The sequence below is a fragment of the Cyprinodon tularosa genome, unplaced genomic scaffold (genome assembly GCF_016077235.1).
Source record: "Cyprinodon tularosa strain WSP-4 unplaced genomic scaffold, ASM1607723v1 ctg1946, whole genome shotgun sequence".
Taxonomy (NCBI): Eukaryota; Metazoa; Chordata; class Actinopteri; order Cyprinodontiformes; family Cyprinodontidae; genus Cyprinodon; species Cyprinodon tularosa.
The window spans coordinates 22,600-29,253 of NW_024038703.1; the positions used below are offsets into that span (position 1 = coordinate 22,600).

Genomic DNA, 6,654 nt, shown 5'->3' on the forward strand with positions numbered 1-6,654 from the left:
AATTTTCACAGAGAAACCAACTAATAAATGAATGCCAGATCAAGTACTATTTCAACTTTATTCTTCTTTTTTTGTTCTTCTTTTCACACAAAAAGAATTTTGCTTTTTTTAAAGTTACTTTTGAAAAATAACAGCAAAACAAATATAAGTTTCACCATCACTTAAAATATTAACAATGTTTCTGAAGTTGTAAAAATGTGTGTACAATAAAGAGTGGAGTTTGAAATTTGAAACAAGTGTTATCTTTTCAATCAAGCAGAGAATTTATGAAAATGCAATACAAAATCTCAAATACATAAATAATGCAGAACAGTGCAAAGCTTCAAATGTTTTACTTTGTCTTCCACCCTTGTATATAGCAGATTGCTCTTTAGATTAAATTAGAAGATTTTCATTTTCCCTGGACTTGTTTTCACTGTGTTCTTCCATAGAGATATGACCTAACAGTTGATATCTGTGAAGAAGACTGCAGATCCCAGTTAAAACAGGCCTGTTTTTTCGTTCAGTCTGATGAGCAGCACAAACTACTCTAATAACTGCAGCTATCTGTGCAACTGCCCACAACATCTGCCTTGTCACTGTAATAATAATATATAATTTCGTTCCCTAGCAGCTTTAGAAAGTTTGTCTGGGTAGGGTATCCGTTCAGTTTTCTTGTTCTTTTCCATTTAACTGATAATCCTCGCTGCTGGCTTGCAGCGCTCTCCTCTTGTTTTCTGCTGTTTTGTTTTTCTTCCGCTCACCACATGAATGGCGCTAGGGGGCGTGTCAGTCACGTGACTGACAAAGACCGATTCCGGAGTCCGGACATCAACATGAGGCCAGCCAAACTGAAAACAATCGGTCTCCGCCACGTGACGTCAATTGTTTACCTCGGGCGCGGTGCATCGAGGGAAAGCCACCATATTAGGTGGAAAGTCGAGATAAGCCACACGCGGCTGTTCTTTCGGCACAATTATTTACCAGAAATGACACGATCGTGTTGTGTGAGAGGCTGCCAGTCCCGGTGTCGTGCCAAGGTAGTTATCCCTGCGAAAATTTGTATCCCCTCGTCGGGAGCGCGCACGGAGTAGGAAGAACAACCCGACTTAACTCCGCTTCAACTCCAACGTGCAGAACTTGAAATTAGAAAGGTTTTACGTGTATGAAAGTTGAGCTTTACTGTTTTATTCTTTACTTCACATGTTATAGCAGAATATCGCCAGTGATATTGATCTAAAACTAATAATAAAACACAAACGTTTGCTTGAAAGCTGGTCGCTGACAGCAGTGTCTACTCCTCCCTCTGAAAGCAAACAGATCCTTGTTCTTTTCCACACGTTCATTAAAAAAACCTCTCATTGTTTCACAGTGTCCAAATGTTCTCATCCCATTGAAAACTGTTGTAAACCGTATACTTGTAATAAAAATGAAATAGAAAATGGAGTGCATGTGTAATCATTAAAGACTATATGCAGAAGGAAAATAATTTTTTCCTGGTTGAAATTTAGTACTTAAATCTATATTTGTATTTATAGTAACTTACAATTTATCTATGTTGTACTGTCCTTAATAAACAGTTTGTGTTCTAACATCAGCCGTTTTATTTCATCCCATATTGCATATTACATTCAGTAACCGCACGTGCTTTACATATAACGCTACAGCGATACATTGTTGACAAGCATATGAAAGCCAGACATCTTTTGCTTTGCGATAAAAGTAAGAAATTAACTAACCATTGTTGCGGAGTCTCGCGTGTTCAACAACCTTCTTCTTCGTTTAACAGGTGATGTCGGTTGGGGGGAGGTGGGCGTGGCTAAATTTGTTTATTTCCGGCCCTACGGTGGAGGTGGCCTGTGACAGGCGCCTGCAGCGGAACTGGTTTGACAGCTGCGGTGCTGCAGCCAGACCGTCTTGATAAATAGTGGTGTTTCAATGCTGTTGTCAGAGATGGCTTTGATCAACGCGCAAGTCAGTGAGCTGATTGGATACCGAGATACTGGTGATGGAATGACGTTGCATGAACCCCCCTCCCTCCCGAATGGACGGATGATCCACGGACCTTTATTGATTCAGTTATTTGTTTTGCCAAAAAGTTTAATTATAATCATTTTTCATTAAATAATAGAGATGCAGATAAATAGAAATAAACAGTTCTCAGATAAGATCGCAGGGTGTATCTATAACTGCGCCCATACAGTATGCAACAATTTTCATGAAATAAGATAATGCAGTCACTATGTTAAATTAATTCATTAACTTTATTTTAATCAAAAACATCATAAAATAGCACAATATCACACCAAGATCCCCAATAAAACTGCTTTAAAGACAGCATCTTAACAGCCTGGTTTAAGGAGAAAAAAAAAGTTCCCAAGTGCCGCCTGGTGGTTGTCCGGGTACATTGCAGTTCTTTTTGAAATAAAAAAAACTGGCCTCAGGAAATACATCGTGATTCACTCAGGAATCACACAGGAATCACGCAGGAAACCGTCCATTTCCAACCAGTGCCCACTGTATTTATGTTCAGCTAGCTTTTTTGTTAGCGGTCAACCCAAAGATGTAGGAACCTGATGTCTTGATCAAACAACATGCCGTCAAAATGAAAAACCTTCCTTGTCAATTGAACTCAACAACAATTATGTTGGTGCCGAGTTTTCCTTAATAAAAGTGCATAATTAACATTTGTAACAGGAATAGATCTAAATCTATGTATATTTTGAACTCCTACACATAAAAGAGATTATAAATGTATTTTTTTGTGTGTGAACAGTAACTACACATGAACTTTTGAAATACTCAAATTTGACCAAATCCAGAGTTTGAGGAGGACAAGCTAGCCAGCAGATCATGATGAAACTCTTCATAATTTCTTGAATTTCGTGAAAGCTTGAGAGTTAGAAAGCAAGTTGATGACTGTGGTAGGACACAGTCGATGATTTCCACCTCCAGGTTTGAAGATACAACACCCCAACCAGTCCAGAATATGAGCAATGCCTTCAGGACTTCAGGACTACCTGCAGTAAATACACATTTGAAAAAACACATGTAATCTTCCGTACATCCATATGTCCAACTACCAATTGTTCTCTTTGTCACTGTTTATTCAATGTCACATGCTGTTTTTATTTTTAATTATGTAAAGCACTTTGAAATGCCTCGCTGATGAAATGTGGTATACAAATAAAATTGGATTTGATTTGATTTTGAAAAAACATGACATTGTGTACAAGTGCAAAATTATTTGTCAGTCATCTTAGAATTTGAAAGTCATTTTTTGGAATATTCACACACACATGCACAGCTCCACAAATTGTCTCAATACTCTGGATGCATAGATACAGTGGTACATGCAAGAGGAATACAAGCAAGTATTTGCACGTGATGTCCTGGATCCTGATATTTGTCTTTAAACATCCATCTCTTTTTCCTACATTGTTTTCAAAAACGCATAATTGTGTGGCAGTATTTGGAAGAATTTGGTGTTTTCAGTAGTAGTACACTGTAAAAGAGAGCATTAATCCACAATAAAGGGAACATACCTTCATCAATAAATTTTCGGAGGAAGGACATATTGCTGCAGTGTTCCTCCAGGCTGATGATGTCCTCATCAATGTCCTCCTCTCTTGGCCAGGTGATGTTGTCCAGAATCATCTACAAAACATATTACATTAATTACCTTCTTAAATTACATTGTTTGACAGTGGTACAGCTGTCCTACGAAATCTTTAAAACCAGTCCAATTTTTACAGATAAAAATGGTGGCACATGTCTTGTTTGAAAAAAAGAGCAATAAGATAGTTGTTGATATAGCATTACTTTTGGCGTAATCTCTGCATCGCAGGCCCTTGGGAATAGGACTTCAGCTGCGCCTGGCCTGGAGCTAAAAAATTCCCAGATACCTGCATCTTTCAGGCCTCGTCGGATTTGTTTAACCTGCTGTTTTGTCCGTTCAAGAACCTGTTAAATGAGACAGACTGACTTGGGTGTTCTAGATTTTATCCAAACATGTTAGTATGATTATGTGGTCAAAATCCTTAATTTTCATTATACTGGTACTGTATATATCCATCTATCATTTTTGTTAAACACATTTTGGAATCCTTTTGATTCCACTGCTGACTAGGTTTGTGGTAGTTACTGTAATTTGAACTTTATAAATGAAAATACATGCTATGGATTCTTTTGGAGTAGGCTAAATGATCAAGACCATAATCATAAATGGCTTACAGCATGAAGAAGTATTTTCTCCCCCAACCACCACCTGTTGCTCATTGTGACACCTGCTAGGTCCCAGGGTAGTGTCACAGACAGAATCTTTCTCTGATAGGTCTTTTGTTCCTTCAAGCTGTTAAATAAAATAAGAAAAAAACAAAAACACAAAGTTAGATTTGAAATATAGGTAATCAATTCATGAATAGTTTTACCCTAATAGCTCACCTGAGCTGCAACTTGCTCCACAATGTGTGTGTGTGCAAAAACTATGAGGACAGAGACACTGGGGAATTTCTTTTTTTGTGGGGAAACAAGGAGGAGGTGCACCAACATAAGGCTTTCCTTCTCTCCGGTGCTAAATTATTTTTTAATTATTGAATAATTTTTTTTGTTTGAGAAGTGGCTGACCTTTTTTGGACTGAGGTGGTGGAGCTCCAGGACTGAAACCGCCTTTTGGCAGCAATCAGTAAAGGGTAAAGTGATCGATTATATATTTTTTTTTTTTACTTTTCTTTTATTTCATTTTCCATTTCTATAGACTTCCAACTATTCAAAAAAAGTTTGATAACTTTCTCTTATTAGATTCCTTTCTGCATCTTGCAATGAAGAAAATGCTTGCTGACAGACTTTCTGACTGACATGACTTTATCTATGGGAAATGTCTAATGAGGGTGATAATGAAAGGCTTGATTGGCTTTCACTAAACCATGATTCTTTTAGTGTAATTTCTGATCAAATTAGAACCAACCTTAAATATCTAAACCAAAAATTATCTTTTTAAAAGAGAAAAACTCAGCAGCAACTGTCTTTTCCTATGTCGGCTTCAGGACTGGAAAACAAAACGTTTATTATCAGGCCTGTGGTTGTTTAAAAACAGGACGGGTCTCGTTTTGTTCATTTCCTGCTGTCACCATGTTCCATAATGTTATGGACGGACCTGGAGATGAAAACTTAGGCAAATCCAGAGAGAGAAAATGGTCCAAACATGGTCTGACACAGTAGTTGTGAAATGCGCACAGGTGTTAGTCACAAACCAAATTCTCTATTTCCACAGCAGCCACTCGGAGAGATTAGCTTCATCTCTTCATGATTTTGTGGTTGTTGCTTTGTCCCTGTGCCATGAATGTCTGAGGTTCTGACTAAGACAGAGAAAAGGTGATGGTTGCTCTGACTTATGAAAATGTAAACAAAACAGCAACTTATAGATGAAAAAGGATGAATAATTTAATCCAATAGGATAAAATCTAAAGTTATGTGTCAGTTTAATCTGAATTAGATTTCTCTAAATGAAAAGCTAAGAGAAATTGATTTTCCTTTCCTCCAAAAATATTATTATTTACTTATATCATTTAAAACATATAAACAATGAAATCAGCAATTTTCATCGCTTAAGTGTTTAAAATAAATAAACCTTACAGTTAACCAAATATATGGGATATAGTTTGGGTAAATGCAACTAAAATACATAAAAGCTATGAGTTTATTAACTAATATTATAGATTTTCAAAAATAAATAATTAATTCCTGAAAGATTTGAATCAAAGTGGCATATTTTCCTGAGAGAGTGAAATATTAATAATCATTTTTTGGCACATTTAACACAAGTATGTTTAAAAATAAATAAAACCTAAAACCTGCTTAATGGATCTAAATCAAGGATGATAAAAAAATGAAAAAAACATCCTAACTTTCAGAATTAGGACTCAAATAGCACCTGACATAAAGTTATAAATGGTTGGCTTACAGCAGAATAGTAACTGGTTCGCTGTTTATTGACTAGAGTTAAAGTACCTACATATAAATAGACAGAAAAGCGTCCATTTTACCGTTGACCCAGTTACAGGAGGTTCGGTAAAGATGGGCAGGTTAAGGGCCCCCCCCCCCGTGAGAGAAAAGGTCCTGACACACATTAAGGTTTGCATGCAACAACAATTACGTTTAATCTTTTATTGTTAGGTTTAAACACCAAACACCTTATTCAGCAACCTGCAGAAATAAAGACACAGAGAATTTGAGTATAATTTACTTGCAAGGAGAGGGGATCAGAAACTGCATTCAGTTACAATCTCCAACCCACTCTGAAGCAGTCTCTGCTCTCCAAGCTTTTATTTGGAACGCCCTGGTTACAATGTGGTTTCAACCGTTAAGGGGAAGGGGGGTCAACAGAAGTCAGTTGAAACCATAACTTTCGTACAACATCATACAACATCATAAGATAAGGAAAGTTCCTCTCCACATCCGGTGTGTGCAACTCTGCGCAGCTCTCCGAGTTTCACAACATTAACCCAGCTTTGACCTCAACATCCTCCTGCACAAACTGACAGCAAAACATTAGTAATCATAGCAAGCAAATTTCACTCTTTGTAATATAAGTGAGATAGAGATAACAAATGTGTATAATATGATTAAAGTAGAATAACTTATGTACAATTAATCCAACATTTCCCTCCTGTTTAT

The 6,654-nt window shown here is 36.9% G+C and overlaps 1 long non-coding RNA gene across 1 annotated transcript; it reads right to left on the minus strand.

The window, feature by feature from the left end:
• Nucleotides 1-3,522: 3,522 nt before the first annotated feature.
• Nucleotides 3,523-4,302, minus strand: LOC119782513. The gene is made up of 3 exons (XR_005280671.1): nucleotides 4,213-4,302; nucleotides 3,802-3,942; nucleotides 3,523-3,636 (listed from the first exon to the last, which is right to left on the minus strand). It is a non-coding gene; the product is annotated as an uncharacterized LOC119782513 (long non-coding RNA).
• Between the last annotated feature and the right edge of the window lie 2,352 nt (nucleotides 4,303-6,654).